The sequence below is a fragment of the Pelodiscus sinensis genome, chromosome 7 (assembly GCF_049634645.1).
Source record: "Pelodiscus sinensis isolate JC-2024 chromosome 7, ASM4963464v1, whole genome shotgun sequence".
Classification (NCBI taxonomy): domain Eukaryota; kingdom Metazoa; phylum Chordata; order Testudines; family Trionychidae; genus Pelodiscus; species Pelodiscus sinensis.
This window is the reverse complement of record NC_134717.1, coordinates 38,077,115-38,098,155: the sequence shown is the minus strand read 5'-3', so window position 1 is coordinate 38,098,155 and position 21,041 is coordinate 38,077,115. Positions and strand designations below refer to the sequence as shown.

At 44.2% G+C, this 21,041-nt stretch overlaps 1 protein-coding gene across 3 annotated transcripts in view; it reads right to left on the bottom strand.

The window, feature by feature from the left end:
* Positions 1-21,041, bottom strand: part of XIRP2 (xin actin binding repeat containing 2) — a 187,361-nt gene that overhangs the window by 56,327 nt on the left and 109,993 nt on the right. The window lies entirely within an intron of this gene.

Genomic DNA, 21,041 nt, shown 5'->3' with positions numbered 1-21,041 from the left:
GTGGCCCGCTCCAAACATTCCTCATCGAACCTCCAGATGAAGGACTGGAGGCAGGCCATCTGTCCCACAGGAGGTCTTTCCTGGTGTGCTTTTCTGTGGCGAATCCCGCAGGGTCGGGAAGATGTTGTTAGAGGCGGTGGACACACTATGCTCGCAATTGGCCGAGCTGTGAAGAAAAGTTAGAGGAGCAGTTATTTCAGGAGACGCTGTGAATGAAGCTTAGCCCAATCTCTCAGAAGGTCTCGTTCAGATTATTGCAATGTGCTTTGAACAAGGTCATCAGTTGCTTACACAGCAGGCACTTTCCTGAAGGTGCACTGATGACTCAGGGGAGCATCACTACCCCCATGGTTTGGGGGACAAGCAGACATGGGAATATGCCAACCAGACCAGGAGCCTGTGGGCGGGGGGGGGGGGGGGGGAGGGATAAGATCACTCAGTTCCCTTCCATCTCCTGCACACGCTGGGTCCAGCACTGGGGTATCCCCAAGACAGAGAATTTCTATCACTGCTCACTGGAGAGGGGAGTGTTGGGGGAGGTATGTGTGAGTAGTAGAGGCCACTTGTCAGAGAGAATGCTACTGAGTTCCCCCCTCTCCTCGCGGCAGGTTCCCATGCACGATATTGGTCTCCTCTGCATCACCGCACTTGACCAGAACCGAATGCCGCCAGAGTGCGGGCATGTGCCTGTGCCGTGTGCAGCGTTGCTGTGTGTTTCCATGACCTCAGCCTCCTTAGTAGTGGCTTATTGTGGGAAGGTGTCTCACCACAGAATCTGGAGTAAGGCAGGCCTCTCCAGGAACCTTGTCAGAAGGACCAAGATTCCTGTGTGAGAGCATCATGGAGGTAAGTGCTCTGGACTGACACTCCATATACACCCACATGCACAGACTGTTGTGCAACCCCGCAGGCCGAAAAGGCCAAGCAAGGCATACCTAGCCCCTTGCAGCCACTGTCTGCCCCTGTGTGTGTTTAGGGAAAGTGATGGAACTCACCTGAAGTGCCTTCCCCGGGACTGTCTGAGGCCTGGGGGATGTCCTGGAAGGGGAAACTGGCTCCAGGCTGAGAATCAGCTCCTGGCTGACAGGCACGATGTCCTGGCTGGTCTGCTGCTCCTCCTTGTCTTCTTCCAAGTCCTCCTACAGAACCCAGCCCTTATAGATGCTGACATAGGATGTGTCCTGGTCAGAGCTGACGATGACGAGGGAGTGGGAAAGGTGACCACTCCCCTTCCAGGATGGCATCTAGCTGCTTATAGAAGTAGCAGGTGTGCGGTGTTGCCACAGCATGAGAACTGTACTCCCTGGCTTTAGTGTAGGCCTACTAGAGTTTTTTGACATTCATGTGGACCTGGTTGCATGTGTCCATCTGGCTGTACACGTCAGCATTCCTCCTCTTGGAGTAGCGATCCTGGATGTCTAGCATCTCAGCACCAGTCCAGGCTGGTGCCCTTTTTTGTACCTGTGTGAGTGCTGGCAGCCATGGGGGGTGTGGAGGGAGCGCTGGGGGCCGACATGGCTCCAATGAAGGCTGCTGTGTGGCACTGGGCTAGCGATGTTGTCCTGGTGCCACAAGCCCTTCCCCTTCTGCCTGCAGTTTTAAACTCTACAGGAGAAGAGGAGCACTGGAGTTGTTAGGGGTGTGACCAGAGCAGCCACAAATGAAGATGTGAAAGGCCTCTGGAGGTCAATTATTTCAAAATAGCAACAGCTGAGCATCCACACTAATGCTCTTTTGAAATAACAATTTCAGAATAAGTGTTATTCCCCATGACAAGCAAAATAACCAGCCCGTTATTTCTAAATAACTGTCTTTGTAGTGTAGATGTGCCGCTTGTTATTTTGAAATAAGGGGAGTTATTTCGAAATAACTCCCTAATGTAGACTAGGGCGAAATGATTTATGCAGCACTGAAACTCAAATGCTAATCACCGAGATAATTCACAAGTTAGTCCTGTATAACCAGTCATTTGCCTATTTTCTATTCCATTTACCTACTAATAGGACAGAAGCCCAAATCAACCAACTCTGTGACAAGTACAGTTGTTCTGGAGATTCTCACTGTAAAGGAAACTGTTCACATTGTCATATTCTGAAAAAGACAAAAATTACGTTGGGGCATATGACCTGAAAGAAAGAACCTAGTCCTTCAAATGCAATTAATCTGAAGTTTTGCACAGGACAAGAAGGCCCGTTGTAACAAACAATTTTTCTTTTGCTTTACAAAAGTGTATGAATGCAATCTATTCCCTTAACTGTTGAAGGAGGGGTGATTTTTATATTGTATGCTGAAGAAATGTGTACATATGAATAGCTGAACTCTTGGGAAATACTCCAGCAGGGGGAGCCTTTCTTATACCTATTAGAGCAAGATTCTGTTTAAATGACCCATGAGGACATTTCATATTCAATTACATTTTTAGGGATTTCCTTCTATTAATTGAAAATTATCCACACACTTCTTCAGTTACTGTACTAAGAGGAGAGAGGTACTCTTTTCTGCTAGTCGTTTTAGAATTTTATCAGAATATAGTAGAAGAAGGATGCCTGGCATATACTCTTACATAAAGGACCTTCACTTCAGTTCACAAAAGCAAGAACATCTCCTGGACAGGATTGTTTTTATTATGAATATTTAAGCATTATGTTATCTCACTGGCAGTTAGGCATGGCCACGTTTATTTTTTTTAAATGCATACATATACAGAAAGCCACCCTAAACCTAAAAGCTAGTGCTGTTACTGTGGCAAAGAATGCACTTGAAACTGGAATGTGTAATTCAGGGTCATGAAAGTTAACCCAAAAACTTAAACAAAATAAATATACCTTATATTGTTCTCTGAAAATCAGAAAAACTAGGGTCTGGCACATTTCTATAGTGGAGGAATCTTAAAGAGACCCTTTAGGACAGGTCTACACTGGCAGAGAAAATTGATGCAAGATATGCAGCTATGTGAATCAGGTTGCTGAAGTCAGTGTAATTGTGTGACGGACCCGGCAGGATCCACACTAGCCCCAGGGGGAAGGCTAACCCCCCGGACGGGGGAAAAGCTGCCGCGGCCAGAAGCGGCAGAGCCGCATCGGCCTGACGGGCACAGGAGCACGGGGAAGCCCGCAGGGGCCCGCAGCGGAGGTGGCGGGGCTTGACCCGGACTGCAGGGAAGCACCCCGGCAGGGGCAGGCGACTCGCGCTAGGGGCAGGGCCCCGGGCGTACGCCGAAGAGAGCTCAGAGGAGAAGCCCGGAGGGGCGGTGGGGCCAACCCCACTGACATTACTCCCTGGGCGCCCTGAAAAATGGCCGGAGGACGCCGGCCAAGGGGAGGCAGAGCGGCGGCCACGCTGGCTTCCAGGAGCACCAAGCCTCCCGCCCCCCGGGCGAAGAAGAGAGACGGCCCCAGCAGACTCCGGATCGCGGTCGGACGGACCCGGCGACTCCAACGGGGTGAGTGATGCAGCGGGCGTCCTGCTGGGAAGGCCGGGATGTGGGGAGTGGAAGGAGCCCGGGGCAGGGCCCTTCTGGCGCCCGTGGGCAGGCGAGTTTAGGGCCACTGCCCTGTCTGCCGTAGAGGATGACTAGCTGACACCGCACTCCACTTAGGGCCCCGGGCTGGGACCCGGAGGAGAGGGAGGGCCCGGGTCCCCCACTCCCCCACACGCCCCCCCGCACGAAGTACCCCAAGTGATCGAACCCCCCCTCCCCCGTGATGAGGGCAGTGTGAGGACAGTAGTCGCACCCCCACCCTACGGACACACAACCGCCCCTTGGAGGGGCAGGAAAGGGGCCAGGACCCCGAAGCCCGCTGTCGGGCCAAACCTCCAGCCCCGCTAGGGGTGACATGGTGGCGGGTCCGCTGAACCCCCTCTGCCGGCTAGGGCAGAGGGGCGGTCGCACCCATCACTACCACCGTAGACCGACCCTACTTAGGGACTCACCGGACAGACCCAAGGCGGTGGGTTCGCGGAGCCCCCCATTTTCCCCCCCGGAGGGGGAGAAGGGGAGCGGTGCTCGCACCTGTAAACCCGCCACACCTTGCACTGATTTTCTGGGGCGGCCCGACAGTGGGAGACCAATGGGAGAAATGCTCCCGTTGATTTCTCTTACTTCTCATGATAGCATGAACTACTGGCACCGACAGGGGTGCCCTCAGCATTCCATTTAGACCCACTAAATCAAACCTCAGAGGATCAATCACCAGAGTGTCAATCTTCTGGCAAGTGGAGATGTGGCCTTAGAAACTTCTGCCACTATTTCTACAACATTCATCCCTAGGAACTGAAATGACAGATAAAGTTAAAGGCCATGGGCTGAATTGTGAAGTCCTTACTCTGTTCTGATCCAGGAAAAACTCCCATTGAAATCATTGGAAGTTTTATATCAATAATGTCTTAAGAATTGGGCCATATATTCTTAAGCAAAACCAATTACTCTGTCAAGTATGAGTGTTTGCATGTGTATTCCTGCAAGTAAAGCAGACATAAATACACAATAGGGAAGGAAAGCACATTTATATCACTCTACGATTTCAAAGCACTGTAAAAACATTGATCTAATATATGAGGAGAAAAGTGGATATTTTCATGTGGTAGCCATAATTATATGGTTGTGGTGTGAGTGCATTGCTCATGTAATGCTTACTATCTCAGGGTATGTCTACACTAGCCACCCTAGTTCGAACTAGGGTGGTTAATGTAGGCAACCGGAGTTGCAAATGAAGCCCGGGATCTGAATTTCCCGGGCTTCATTTGCATACTGCCAGGCGCCGCCATTTTTAAATGTCCGCTAGTTCGGACTCCGTGCCCGCAGCTACACGCGGCACGAACTAGGTAGTTCGGATTAGGCTTCCTATTCCGAACTACCGTTACTCCTCATGGAACGAGGTGTACCGGTAGTTCGGAATAGGAAGCCTAATCCAAACTACCTAGTTCGTGCCGCGTGTAGCGACGGGCACAGAGTCCGAACTAGCGGACATTTAAAAATGGCGGCGCCCGGTAATATGTAAATGAAGCCCGGGAAATTCAAATCCCGAGCTTCATTTGCAACTCCGGTTGCCTACATTAACCACCCTAGTTTGAACTAGGGTGGTAGTGTAGACATACCCTCAGTGTCTTCATGGGTTGTCTGCTACCACACAAGTGAGAGCACATCTCTTTTTCAAAATGCAGGATTAAGTAATCTTGCTAATTTGTTCTATTTCTGCATGCTTTCCAGCCTCCTTCCAGATTTTCCATCTAACTAAATATCTGAGTTACATGAGCACCAATTTTATGTGAGAAATTAAAAATGGTAAGTTTTACAATTTGAGTAATTTTCATGGCGTTTGATCTTAAATTGAGTATCTTCAATTGCGGATACAGGTCTGAATGCATGAGATCACTAGCTCATGTTAACTACATCCTGACTGTGTTCAAGGATTCTTAAATCTTCCATGGGAATGTGCTAGAGGTGGGATTTAGCTCCAAATGTACTTCCCTTGAGTTAGCATAAGATGCTAACGCATGCTCCTTGCTCCATTGCCACAAATGTGTAACTCTGTAACAGAGAATGTGGAAGCAGTAATTTGGAGGATCTTAAAAAATGCAGTATAGGAATATTATTATGAAAAATACTTGACATTTTTCCTGTTTCATCAGTTCATTAAAGGAATTGCATATATCTGGCAAGATGCCTTAAAAATGCATCTTCATGACAGTTTTCCTTCTTATAGATAAAGATGAAGAAAACATGCGGTGAGCATCTATATTTAACAAATAGTTCAGATTGAATACATTCCCAATGCTTGGAAATTTCACTCGTTCTGCTAAAGTTTTATTGCACTAGAAAATGTGTTTGAATAATGCTAAGTCCCTGTAAATAGGACTATCCATTCCTTCAAGAAAAGGGGGTATTTTTAGACTCCAATTATTTTATATATATTTGAGAGAGATTGTCTGTCTGTCCATGTGTGTGTCTGTTCAAGAACTCCTCCTAAATGGTAGGAGCTGGGACGATGAAATTTGTTATGCAGCTTCCTCTTATCATAACTCAAAGCAACATAAAGGTTTGGTTGTGCCAGGAAAATGGGATGTGTCTGGAATGTGATTGCTTCTCTTAAAATGGAAAGGGAGGGTTCTGCTCTATAATGGCCAGATGGGTGTAGCCAGTGATATGGGATGGAAAGCAGGGACAGTTAAACTGTATAATGACCACAGGGGGGCAGCAAAGGGAAGTAATGAAAGGGTTTGGTTGTCCCCGTAAAATGGGATGTGTTTGGAATGGGATTACTGCTCATAAAACCATATAGAAACGAGACAGAATCACCAGAATCAACAGGCTAGCTGGGGATACCCCCACCCCTGGTCCGGGACTGTCCAAGCCCCAAATCCCACCTTGGCATCCTTTATGGAGTGAGGGAAAGTGACGTTTCCTCTCCCCCGATTGTGCCTGCTGGAGCTACAGCAGCCATATAGAGGCACTTCTCACCTGGTTCCAAGCTGTTGCAGTGAGAGGGGGTAGTCCTCTCTCCCCCGGGGAACCCTGCATATTGAATCCCTCATCCCCTGCCCCACAAAATCACCAGGCAGGTGAACAAGGCTAGGTGGGGACACCCTTCCCCCCATCCAAGATTGCCCCAGCCCTGAGCCCACAGCTGGGGGAGGGGTGCACGTCCCCTAGCTGGGGCAGGTCTAAATTCTACTTGCTTCCTGTGCTTCCCAGGCAGAGTGAGGAATGCAGCAAACTGTGTGCTTTCCCTTTACTCCATAAAGGGCGCCTAGGGGGTGGTGATTCCATCTCTTTTCGGTATGACTTTATGAGAAGCAATCAAATTCCTAGCACATCCCATTTTCCTGGCACAACCAAACTCTTATGTTGTTTTAAGTTATGATAAGAGGATGCTGTATGCCAAATTTGGTGGCCCTAGCTCTTACTGTTTAGGAGGAATTCTTGAACAGACAGACAAACAACTCTCTCAATTATATGGTAAGTATATATTTATGTTTTAGTAAAAGCCACTAGAATCTAGCTATTAATCTCTCTACCCATACTGCACATAATATCAGATCACCCCTAAGTCCATCCACATCTCTCCTTTTTCCTTGCTAATGTAAGAGTGGGTATATTTACACCAACCTGCCTTATTTTAAAAAATACATTGTCTGAGGTTACAGGTTTCAGCTGAGCTAAATTTGGATCCAAAGTGATGCTTAGTGGCCAGAGCTGACAAGTTGTATTTTAAAAATTCCCTTGCACTTCTTTTGAACTTATCAAAGATAGCAAGGTGATTGACTTGACCAAATGTCTTCACCTTTTCCAGTCTCTGCTGAGTTTTCTTCTTCTCTACTTAACTTTTCTAAATAAAGTTTGTCCCCGATATAAATATAGAATAATATAAAGATAAATAAGTTGTCTCAGAAAATCAGTGGCATAAAAGTCTTTAGAACAGATTCCCATAAGAATATGCTGTCTGAAACCATACAAAGCTGCATTTATGTTTATGTGAACTACAGTGAACTTCTTTAGGATTTTGGGTACTATGTTCCAACAGTGAAAAGGTGGTGATGTAAATGTTTAGAGTTATCATCATTAATGTATGACCAACATACTTATAAACTGCAGCGAAATAAACTGAGTATGTTGAGTATAATGGAGGTGCCAAGAATGAGTTTAACACTTCTCACCAGTCTGACCAAAATACTTCTTCATCTGAAACATATTGCATCCTTACATGATTAAGAAAAATGATAATCATAACAAGCAATTGAAATTAAGAGACGAATACATAGGTTATTTTCTCCTGTACTAATCAGCTAACTTTATCTAAGTGTGATCTAGTTTTCTTAAAGTTATTTTAATTCTTCCTTTTCTTTCACTCCTGCAAAGTTGACCTTGCAAGAGTAAAATAATCACATAGGGTATGTCTACACTACAGCGTTATTTCGAAATATCTTATTTCAAAATAGTTAATTCGAAATAAGTTATTTCAAAGTAACGAATCTACACACAAAATGCATTTCGAAATAGCATTTTGCTATTTCAAAATAGCGCGTCCACACTGAGTGGATGCTGAATCACATTTAAGGCCGGCCAGAACCAAGTCCGCAAGGCATCAGGTCAGGAGTTACTTTGTGTGGCTGCTGCCTGAGGCATTTTGAGGCCTGTGCTTAAAGGGACCCCCCCCCCTCGGACAGTCAGTTCTCAGCTTTCCCTGTTTGCTTGCCTACCTCGATGAGGGACAGCAAAGCATTTTGTCTCTGCGTGCTCTGATTGCCCTCACTCGGGACACCTCAGCACTCTGCAACATGGAGCCAGAGCTGTGCCTGGGCACTCTGGTGCTTCTCATGGACGTGTTGCTGCGAGCCTGGCTGCACTTTCTGCAGGCTGCCATCCAGGAGGTCCATCTGGGGGCTGTCAGTATCCAGGACGCTCTGCGGGAGAGCTTCCACCCTAAGGAGCACTAAGAGCCTCCCTGGTCTGCCCCATTGGGGACTTGTACCTCATTCCTCCCTCACGTCCTTCCACTTACCCCTCCTTAGCCCCCCTTCCTGATGTCAAACAAAATACATGTATTTTCATGAACACAAACTCTCTTTATTTAACAAAACTAGGTGGAGGGGGGGAATGAAACTGGTGAGTCTGGGGAAAGGAAGCGGGAGACGGGAGAAGAGAGGGTGGGAGAGGGGAGGGGGAAACCTGGGAGGAGGGAGCTGGAAGAGGGAAGCAAGGGGAAAAACAGGAAGGGAAAGCTCAGGGTTGGGGGGTCTCTCCAGACCAACTTGATTTTCATGCAAACCTGCGCCTGGGTTTTCATGTGGCCTTTGGTGGCCAGGCTGGCAGCAATCTTGCCATAGACGGCAGTGTTCCTCTATATAATGTGGAGTTCATGGACACTGGGGGCATTCCCCCCAAATCTGAATAAGGTCCATGATCTCTACCCTGGATCAGGAAGGTGCCCACCTTCTCTGGGCCCTGGCAGGCTCCTGGGGAGCGGTGAAGGGCTGGCTGCTGGTAGCTTGCTGGCTCATGTTTTGGGGCCACTGGGTCAGGGGCAGTAACTACTGGTTCTGGGCTGGCAGGCCAGGAGCTGGCACAGGCACTGTGGCCAGAGTCAACCCCTTTAAGGGTTCTGGGGAAGGGAAAGGGAGAGGAGTGTTCTTGGTTGAGGCTGGAGTGGCCATCAGGGCAGCCTGGGAAGGCTGGAGGTCCCCTATTTCGATATAAGTGTCTACACACCACTTATTTTGAAATAGCTATTTTGAATTTGACATTATTCCTCGTTGAATGAGGTTTACCAAATTCGAAATAAGCGCTCCGCTATTTTGAACTGATTTCGAAATAGCAGTTTAACTGTGTAGATGCTAGTAAAGTTATTTCGAAATAACTAGTTATTTCGAAATAACTTTGCTGTGTAGACATACCCATAGGACCACTAAATGGAAAGGAATTATACTGATTGAAGAACTCACATTACAGAGATGGGACAGATTAAAATACTGCATCTAGAAGTAATCCAACCAAAATGGTATCAGAACTTAATACCATAAAATTCAATACAAGGTGAGATAGAGAGAAGAAGGAGCAATGTGCCTTCTGTTAGCTATTAAAGCTTATTAGTCCGGTCATATACTCTTACACTGCTCGCACCCTGTCTTACTCATTTTGAGCATGCTTTGTCATTCAACCTTTGTTGCATCAGAATATTTTCTCAGCTATTTTACCTTCCAAAGGTTTAAGGGAGAAGATGGCCTACATAAATCTCTGCAAGTATGAATAACAGTACTTAAGAACTGTCCATGTACTTTGGGATGGATGTAATTAGAGGATATAGCATTCCATCAATTTTTAAACAATACTGCCTCCTCATTTCTATATAGCTCAGAACTATCAGCAAGACACGGCCCATGAAATGAATATAACTTAGGATATTTACCTGGCATGGTGCACTCTGGGCAGTGCTGAGGGCTGCCTGGGGAAGGTGTGGTAGAGTGCTGAGGGCTGCCTAGCCCCAGCTCTATCCCTTCCAACTAAGGCCCCACCCCTTTCAGCCCCATTGTGCATGGGGAATTTAGGCACAGAGACTGAAGGTATGTTTACATGGAGTGTGATTACAGCTTATTCAGACATACCTATGATAGCTTTAATTTAGCATGATAACTACTGGAAAAATGAAACTGTGCCATCACAAGCAGCACAAGTCATAAGAACACAAGAATGGCCATACTGGGTCAGACCAAAGGTCCATCTAGTCCAGATCCTGTTTTTTGACAGTGGCCAATGACAGATGCCCCAGAGGGAGTGAACAGGTAATCATCAAGTGAGCCCTCTTTTGTCATCCATTTCCAGCCTCTGACAAACAGAGGCTAGGGACACCATTCCTAGACATTCTGACTAATCAGTATCAATGCACCTAACCTCCGTGAATTTATCTAGTTGGATCCTGTTTAAGTCCAGGTCTTCATAACATCCTCTGGCAGGGAGTTCCACAGGTTGACTGTGCATTGCATTTTGTTTGTTTTAAACCTGCTACCTATTAATTTCATTTGGTGACCTCTAGTTCTTATGTTACAGGAACAAGTCCATAATTTTTTTCCTTATTCATCTGCTCCATACCTGTTATAATTTCATAAACCTTTATCCTATCCCCCCTTAATCTCCCAGATCCATGGGTAATTTCACAGGTTGCTAGTCCATGCTAGAGCCAATGTTTTCACTCCTCTAATACTTAACCTAGCTAAAATTAAAGCTAGCTTGGGTATGTCTGGGAGTAATTATACCCAGGAAATGTACATAGACCTACCTTGAGTAATTTCCCTACAGTCACACAGTATCCTGTGGCGTATCAGTGAACTCAACCTGTGTCATCCACTGGACAGTCCTCCCTTTCAGGTCTACCATCATCTCCGTACACATATGTACACTCATATAATCACATTTTCCATCTCCTCCTGTGATGTGCAAATACATTTACAAAGGAGAACTTTTGCATCCAGCTTTTCAAATCTTAGCATGAAATCTTGGTAAACAGAGTTCTAGTTAGTGTGGCAGAGTTTAAAAGAGGTGCTTAGATACTGGCTTCATAAATGTGTCCCCACTGACCTCCTGGGAGAACAGCAAAGATACTTGTGCTATAGAAAGAGCAACATTATCAAATACTGAGGCTTTGTCTACACTTAAAAGATTAAAATGCAGCACTTCAAACTGAAAGTGTCACCCGAGGGACTCTCTAACCATCTCAACACTGCATGGGAAGCACAGCTCCCAGCACTGTAGCCTGTAACTTGATGTGCTTGAGGGAGAGTGAATGTTCACACCCACGAGCCAGAAAGTTACAGCACTGTAAAGTGCCAGTGTAGACTTAGCCTGAGACATCAAGAAATCTGCAGCCAGGTCATCCTGACATTCCAGAACCAATGTGTTTACAATATACAATACACGCCACATATGTGAAAGTGCAAATGTGATGAGCTTTGAATATTTATTCTGACTTCTGTTGGAATTACAGAGCATATTACTGTGTCCATCTACATAGCAATGCATACAAGACACTTGTTTTTGTGTTTGTATTTAGCATATTTAAAAATAGGGGAAACTAAATTTCAAAGATGTGACTCAAGTAATTATAACAGCAGTAGTCAGAAAGACTGGGAATAAAATTCCCATGACAAAATAAAAATAGAAGTCAAGCTTTGAACCCGGGAGCCCAACTCATTGCAATGAAGTGTATTGCCAAAAGCTTCAAAAAGACACCACATGAGCAGGTGAAAGTTAAACTGCAAAACTGTTTGCATGAAAAGCAAAACAAGTCCATTTTGGGCTTTTGGCCAGTTGTGCTTTCTGCCAAAAATGGTTCCACTATTGCAGAGCACTGAAAAAGGATCATTTTGTGGAGGAAAATCAGATTTTCTCAACTGTAAATATTGCTTTCTGCCTGGAGACAAATCATACAACACTTGAGCCTTATAGGCCTCAAAATAAAGTAAAATCCTTGCCAATGGAGCTTTGTGTAACACCTCTTCACATTCTACTTTGCTGGTTCGCAGCTTCCCAGTGGGACTGTTGATTATCCCTGAGAATCCAGAAGTGGAACTGTAACATATTGTGCTACATCTTCAGCCACCAGTATCTTCGGCCCCTTTATTTAATAAATTAAATCCTTACAACTCTTCTTAGATAAGAGAGTGAATAGATGGCAGAGGTGATGAGTGATTGCCAAAGCCACATAGCCTTCTCTCAGCATGGAAACCATGTTCAGGCCACTGGACCATATATTTAATCTTAGGTCCCTAATTCCTTCACTAGGTAAATACAACTTAGATGGGGCTACTATAAGGTGGGTGCATAACTGGCTGGATAACCGTACTCAGAGAGTAGTTATTAATGGTTCACAATCCTGCTGGAAAGGCATAACAAGTGGGGTTCTGCAGGGGTCTGTTTTGGGACTGGCTCTGTTCAATATCTTCATCAACAATTTAGACTACACTGGCATGATTTTCCGAAAATGCTTTTAACGGAAAAGTTTTCCATTAAAAGCATTTTCAGAAAAGCACATCTAGATTGGCAGGATGTTTTTTCCGAAAAAGCACTTTTTATGGAAAAGAGTCCGTGGCCAATCTAGAAGCGGTTTTCCGCAAAAAAGCCCTGATCGCTATTTTCGCGATTGGGGCTTTTTTAAGGAAAACAGTACTGTGCTGTTTACACTGGCCCTCTTGCACAAATGATTTGCGCAAGAGGGCTTTTGCCTGAACGGGAGCAGCACAGTATTTCCGCAAGAACACTGATGATCTTACATGAGATCGTCAGTGTTCTTGCGGAAATTCAAACGGCCAGTGTAGACAGCTGGCAAGTTTTTCCGCAAAATCATTTGATTTTGCGGAAAAACTTGCCAGTCTAGACACAGCCATTAAGTTTGCAGATGATACCAAGCTGGGAGGGGTTGCAACTAATCTGGAGGATAGGGTCGTAGTTCAAAATGACCTGGACAAATTGGAGAAATGGTCTGAGGTAAATAGGACAAAGTTTAATAAAGACAAATGCAAAGTGCTCCACTTAGGAAGGAACAGTCAGTTTCATACATACAGAATGGGAAGCGACTGTCTGGGAAGGAGTATGGCAGAAAGGGATCTAGCGGTTATAGTGGACCACAAGTTGAACATGAGTCAGCAGTGTGATGCTGTTACAAAGAAAGCAAACGTGATTCTGGGATGCATTAACAGGTGTGTTGTGAGCAAGACACGAGAAGTCATTCTTCCGCTCTACTCTGTGCTGGTTAGGCCTCAGTTGGAGTATTGTGTCCAGTTGTGGGCACCGCATTTCAAGAAAGATGTGGAGAAACTGGAGAGGGTCCAGAGAAGAGCAACGAGAATGATTAAAGGCCTAGAGAACATGACCTATGAAGGAAGACTGAAGGAATTGAGTTTGTTTAGTTTAGAAAAGAGAAGATTGAGGGGGGACATGATGGCAGTTTTCAGATATCTAAAAGGGTGTCATAAGGAGGAGGGAGAAAACTTGTTCATCTTCGCCTCTGAGGATAGAACAAGAAGCAATGGGCTTAAACTGCAGCAAGGGAGGTTTAGGTTGGACATTAGGAAAAAGTTCCTAACTGTCAGGGTAGTCAGACACTGGAATAAATTGCCCAGTGAGGTTGTGGAATCTCCATCTCTGAGATATTTAAGAGTAGGTTAGATAAATGTCTATCAGAGATGGTCTAGACAGTATTTGGTCCTGCCATGAGGGCAGGGGACTGGACTCGATGACCTCTTGAGGTCCCTTCCAGTCCTAGTATTCTATGATTTCTATGATTTCATGAACTGAAGGCTTGTCCAGCAATGTGTTCTCAACCAGTAAGCATAGAGATGCAGTCATTACTACAGTATCAACTATTACTGCTTTGGACTCAGTAAACTTGTCATTCTGATGAGAGTTATATTGCACCGTAAATGTGTCTCATGCAACCCAGGGCTGTCAAGCAATGTTACCAACTCTCATGATATTTGGTGTTTTCCTCATGCCTCCTCTTCATTCTTATTTTTCTCCTCCTTGTGTTCCTTCCACCACAATGAAAGGATTTTTTCAGTGTTGGGTACGTGCTATGTCCGAGTCTATAGCACTGGCAAGATCTTCCATGGTTCATGGCTCCTCCAAGAGTCAGAAGACGAACAGATTTTCCATAGTTTGTGTTTCACCACAGTCACATGTCCAGCTCGTTGCAAAAGCCCCACTTCTTCATTAACTTTTCATCTGCCAACTCTGGTGTGAAGGGGATTTAAACATCTCCAGCTGGAACAATCCTGTTCTGTGCCTGTGTTCTGTGATGTCCCTGTCAAGTATTTCAAGCACCTAACTGGGTGTTACAAGGAGAAGTGAGAAAAAATATTCTCCTTAATGCCTGATGATAGGACAAGAAGCAATAGGGTTAAATTGCAGCAAGAGAGATTTAGGATGGACATTAGGAAAAACTTCCTAACTCTCAGGGCGGTTAAGTCCTGGAATAAATTGTCTAGGAAGGTGTGGCGAGGCAGACAGGCCCCGCACTGAAGGGCAGAAAGTAGCCCAGGCCCAGCTGGCTGAGAAAGCCCCGCCCACCCAGCTCTGCTGGGCATGCTCCCAGCAGATCCAGAGTATAAAAGCAGAGAGAGCCCTACAGGTAGGGAGGCAGCTGCAGGAAGGGGTAGGTCAGGCCGCTCCCGCCCCCCCACGTGTTTCTGCAGCAGCTGATGGCAGCCTGCAGCCAACCCGGAGCAAAGCCAGCAGCCACCACTGACTGGGAGGCAGGAGCGCTCGCAACCCCAGCTCCAGCTCCAGCCCTCAATAAGGACCGGGCCTGGAGGCCAGCATACTACAGGGTGTGGTCAGGGCCAGCTCGAGATATTCCTGCGCCCCGGGCAGCGGGCATGCAACTCATGCGCGGCCCTGCCCCCTGGCGCGCTGCGCCCCTTAGAGCTGCCATCAGGTGCCCCCCACAGGTTGGCACCCTGGGCTGCTGCTTGGCTAGCCCCCCCCTTAATCCGGATCTGGTTGTGGTAAGAAGCAGCCCAGGGCAGAGGACTGATAGAGAGGCTCAGTGTGTAGCGGCCGGATTCCCCACCGAGCAAGCAGGAGCCATAGTCTCTGCCTAAAGGGCCCTGGGCTGGGACTCAGTGGAGAGGGAGGGCCCGGGTCCCCCTACGACTCTTTTCCCTACCCTGGACAAACAACTCCCTGGCCAGGAAAGGCTTTTTTTGGTGACTAGGCTCAAGGGCCGTATATACCCTGATAGAGGGATGTGAACTTTGTGACTAGGCCTCAAAGGCCAAATATACCCTAGTAGAAGGTCATAGAGACTGGACAGAGGAGCCGACATGTGGAGACATTATCTGTCGAGGCAGCCCCAACGCCGAGGGCGAACACACCCGTTGACAGAAGGTTGTGGAATCTCTATCACTGGAGAATTTTAAGATCAGGTTAGATAAATATCTACTAGGGATGATCTAGATGGTGCTTGATCGTGCCAAGAGTACAGATGACTGGACTTGATGACCTCTCGGGGTCCCTTACAGTTCTAGTATTCTATTATTCTGTTTTGAGCTATGTGCATCACATTTACAGCCGTGTAGCTACAGGTGCTATTTTAAGTGGTTCCACTGCAGTTAAGAAACTTTTCTGCAATTTCAGATGGCCAACTGCTACTCCATGGTCATGTAGTAGATGTGCGGTATCTTTACCTGTCATAATTATTCCACATTGCGTGACATTGCTCTCCTGTAGTAAAGCCATTTCAAAAAGCACATAAAGGCTGTACATGATTCTTAGTTTTAGACACCTTGTAAGGTAGTGGCAGTTGTCACTCAGCAAGGTCCACCTTCTTTGCTTGAGCCAATCTTTCCACACATCAAAGATATCTGCAGGGATGTGCTGGCCACTGTGTTCCACAGCTCGCACTGGTTGGGAACCGCAAACCACAGTCACTGAGAGCTGCGGGAGACTGTTCTCGTGGACAGTCAATGTAAACAAAATGTTTCATAGCCTTCTAGTGGATTGCCCTGATGGGCACATGCCAAAGGTTGCCAACCCCCGTGCTACAATATAGCGCCAGTTCCTTCAGTAATGTGACTACATGAAAAGGCTTGTGAGCAGTGGTGGGAAGGCAGCTGCATGACACAGGAGTTGTTTGAGAAGGTATTGTGTGATTTATGACATCTTTGGGATCACCCCAGTATGCAGAGAGGATCTACCAACTGCAATATCTCTTAGTTGATGGCAGCAACCCTTCATTCCTGCCTCCCCAGTTTGCACCTTATAACAGGATGCTTATAGAGATCAGTCCTACACTCAGATAAGGCCATGCATTAGGACTGCAGCAAGTTGCTTCGTAAGGGAGTATAAGTAAGCAAATGGATCCTTCTGCCTTTCTCCCTCTGTGCACCTATGCAAGGTGCAATTTGAGTGTGACCCTCAGCATTTGATTAGCAGTAGTCTCAGAGAACCTTAAGTAAATGAAATAATTACATACTGTAAAGAGGTAAATACAGTGTCACAAGAACTGTGTTGATGTGCACCAACTATAGAGAAAATTCATCCAGTGAGTAGGATGAAACTCCTGAGTCAGATGAGCAGAATAAGGCCAATACAGCTAATGTAATGAGAGACAAAAGAGGCACATGGAAAGAGCTTTTAAAAATATTAGTAACAGCCTCATCCATTAGTATTCACTCAGGATCTGTGGGCTCATGTCCTAGGCTACATCAACACTGCCTCTGGTGGGGGGGGGGGGGTTAGATTCTCAAGATGGATCCACTGACTTGTGCCTAAAGGGGGTTGAGCCAGTGTACTAAAAATAACTGGGTAGACATTGTGGCTAAGGATTTCATGCCTAGAGTAGCAGGATGGTTTGAGAGTCCAAACTGTAGTGTCTACTCAGCTGCTTTTAGTGGACTAGCATAAGGCCCTACCAAATTCATGGTCCATTTTTGACACAGGATTTTAAAAATAGTAAATGTCATGATTTCAGTATTTAAATCTGAAATTTCACTATGTTAATTGTAGAAGTCCTGACCCAGAAAGGAATTATAGGGGAAGAAGTGGTTGCAAGGTTATTTTATGGGAGTTGGGAAGGACTGGAACCCTTACATCTGCCCTGCTGCTGGCCAGGAGCCCAGCTCTAAAGGCACAGTCACTGCCAGCAGTAGCACAGAAGTCAGGATGATATGCTATGGTATTGCTGCCCTTGTGTGCTAGTCCTGGCAGGGTGCTGCCTTCAGAACTGTGGAATTTTGTCAACAGCCACCACTCTCCAGCCGCCCAGCTCTGAAAGTAGCACAGAAGTAAGGGTGGCAATACTGCAGCCCTCTAAAATGACACTGTGATCCTCCTGCAACTTCCTTTTAGGTCAGGATCCCTAATTTGAGAAACACTGGTTTCTCCTGAGAAATCTATATAGTATAGGCTAAAAGCACACAAACAACTGGATTTCACAGTCCATGATACATTTTTCATGAATTTGGTAGGACCTTAAGCATGAGCTCTGCTCCCCACGTCCCACTAGTCTATGGAAGTCTGGGAGGCTCATTACCAGATGCACTGTAGCCATTGACCCAGAGGCTTACTGATGATAAGGGCTGATCACCCACAAGTGCATCTGTAGTCAATAAAAATTGCAGGTGCTCTACAATTCCTAGAATCAAACTCATTTTACCACTCTGTGTCCCACTCCATTTTTTTCTTGTTGAATTTGCGTGCATTCCATTTTAAAAGCAGACTCAATAATAAAGTGACATATAAAACAGGATGATCCACCTACATTTGGAGGCAAATTAACTTTTCTGAATCTATTGGGTCTAGCTCCAATTACAACATCTGTATTTAAAGCTAGGACTCCTGTGTTGTTTATCTTTGTTAAACACGTAACCACCAATTTTAGATCAGTCCTCGCAGACAACTTGAGCATGTGCATAATCCTCTCATGGTGATGCCACCATGTCTGTGACTAGCACAGCAAACTCCAAAAATAGCCCCTTTAAGGATTATTTTTATTGTAAATCACATGTTCACCTTGAACAATTTGGTAATTTTTTTATGTTTGAGAAATTTCACATATCAGAACTTGTAATGCAACAGGCAATTGCAATATTTCCTGTAAGAGAAGAGTTCATGTAACATGGAAGATGAACAGATAAGAGTGCACAGAAGAATTAAAAAATAAGCCACCCCTTTTATTTACAGATGTAATTATTCCCTTTCATCTGAACACTTCTATTTTAAAAAGCTGTGAGAAACAAAATGAAAAAAATTTGAGCAGGAGCAGTTATTTCTGTGGAGATAAACAGTGACCTATATGAAGTGACTTTGTGAAAGCCCTGCACTAATATTTGGTGGTTCTAGTCCACAGATTTTCAACCTGGACCTCTAGCAGTGCACACCTCTATTCAAAATTTTTAGGAGGTTTCAAAGAAAAAAAATAACTGAGTACCACCGTGATTCCAAATGTAAAGATGAAAACAAAATGATGAGTACTGTGTTTAGCGCAATACAATTACCAACATTACCAGATTCATAGAGCATGTGACCTCTGACAGTGAGACTACTTCAGGCTGCATATTCTTATTCACCCAAGTAAACCTTACTCTAAGGACAACAGATGGTTTTCCCACTAGCTACTGAAATAAAGCAATATTTATCTTTATCTTATTTTTGTTTCCTCCAAATTTCTGGAAGCTGTTCAATCTAATTAATTGGCCATTCTTAGCTTTTTCAGAGGCTTATTCATAGACAGTCCTGGTTTAAATTTAATTTAATTTGCTGTGGAGAGATTATTAGGAAAGTAAATTGCATAATTTATTAACTATTTCAATGTCAGATGTTATATAAAAATGGGTTAAATGGCATCACTGATTTGGAAGAAATGTGAAAATACATAAGCTAATACATTCTCACTTAGGCTACGTCTATACTGCACTGTTTTCCAGGATACCGAAAAATTTTCGAAAAAGCGGACACGCTCTTTTGCTATCCCTGTAAACCTTGTTCTACAAGGAAGAAGGGTTGTGTTGAAAGAGCACTTTTTTCCGAAATTTGGCACTGTATAGATGCGCCAAATTATGGGAAAACCTCTTTCAAAAGTAAATTGGAAAACAATACACAATTTGCATATCGCAAATTGTGTATCTTTTTCCGATTTACCACTGCAGTCTAGACATAGCCTTAGATGCCTAAAAGTGGGTTCTCTAGTCCATATTTAAGCAGATGAATAAATGACCTGGCTTTCATAAATGAGCATCCCAGCTCCCAGTGATGTAAGCAACCAAGTTTACATAAATTTGGTCCATGTGTATATCATTCAGTATATCTTGGGGGCATTGAAGGAAGTTAAGTGAGTATTAAAAATACATTCCTGGATTAGTCTTATAAAGACAAAAATGCCATTAGTTTCTCTGGAATTCTGTTGAGAAATTATTTGCTTCAGGTCTAGGAGAAGGCAAATCACAATTTAATTAAACTTCAAAGTACAACTTGAATGCTCTCATAAGGAAAGGAAAAGAAAAGCAACTCAGTGACAATTAAATTCTATTCCCCGGCAGATTGTTCAGTCAAAATGCTTAAATCACAGCACAATGCTATTTATAAATACCCTGGTAGTCTATATAAATTATATCTGAACATACGTCTTATCTATCAGCATGCCTATTTTTACACACAGACAGCCATGGTAATGCTCTTTAAATACTTGATGTAGTAAAGCACCTGCATATGTGCATGTCACTTCTAAAGGCCCCTGTCGAGTCTGTTACTCCATGCAGCACAATTAGGGGCAATGATCTAACTGAAACAGCAAGTCCTGACTAATATGAACAGCTCTTCACCTTAGAATAATGTAAATAAAATTGTTAGAAGAAAACAGGAAAAATGTAAACCCAGGTATGCCACGGTGAAAAAAGAGATTAGTTTCAATATTTATTATCAACAATGTTGAAACAGCGTTTAAAATATTGTAATAATTATTATGCAGAAAGTACTACATGTGTGCTATTTAGCACTGTTATTTTAATCCTAACTAAATCACATTGGTCATTGTCCATCTGAAAAGCATTGAGCAATACTTGAAAAAGTTACTGAGTTTATATTCAAATTTGCATGCCAAAATCCACTATTCTGTTTCAACTGTCTGATTCTTGGGACAGGTTTCAAACTCACATATTGTACATACACTTTATCACTTAGCAAATGAAATACAAGCAAAGAACATATTTTTCCATTAATACTTGCAAATAAAATATGTATTCTTATTACATAATTTTAAAGTAATGAGTCATGACTGATTTTTTTTTAAATTTTATTTGCACTGTTGGCCCAGGAATATTAGAGAGAAAGGTGGGTGACGTCATATATTTTATTGGACCAACTTCTGTTAGTGAAAGTGATAAGCTTTTGTGCTACACAGAGACTTGAAGAAGAGCTCTATGAAGAATGAAAGTTTATATGTTTCGCCAGCAGAAGCTGGTCCAATGAAAGATATTACATCACTCACCTTGTTTGTCTCACTTCATATTTTGACTTAATCAGTCCAGTTATAAATCGTAAATGTGCAATATCTAAGCACCTATATCATAGCTATCCTTAATCATACATCAACATCTCAAAAGACAGATTTTACAAGCATATGCATAAAATAGTAAATGGTGTCAATAAATGTAAATCTATTATTTTAGAAAATCGGGGTCCCCATTGTTAAAGTTATTAGAGTTTCTATTTAGATCTCACATAGCCAACTGACAACAATTATCCTAGAATGTTAAACATGCAACTTTACTTGGAGATCCCACTACATTTTAGCTGTTTATTCAAGAAATAGCTATTCTTTATGTGTTTATAGCCATTCATTAATTTTTGTGATATTAGTAATATAACTGCAAATTACATGAAATCCAAATCTTGAAATACATTTTTGCTTGTCCCCATAGGGACATACCATACACGGTAACACAAGTGTTAGGATCTAAACTGCTTTCACTGTGCTGAAGATTTCTCATTCAAAATAAAGTTTATTTATAGATTATTAACTTACTATATTTTAAGTACATGCTAGAGAGCAACT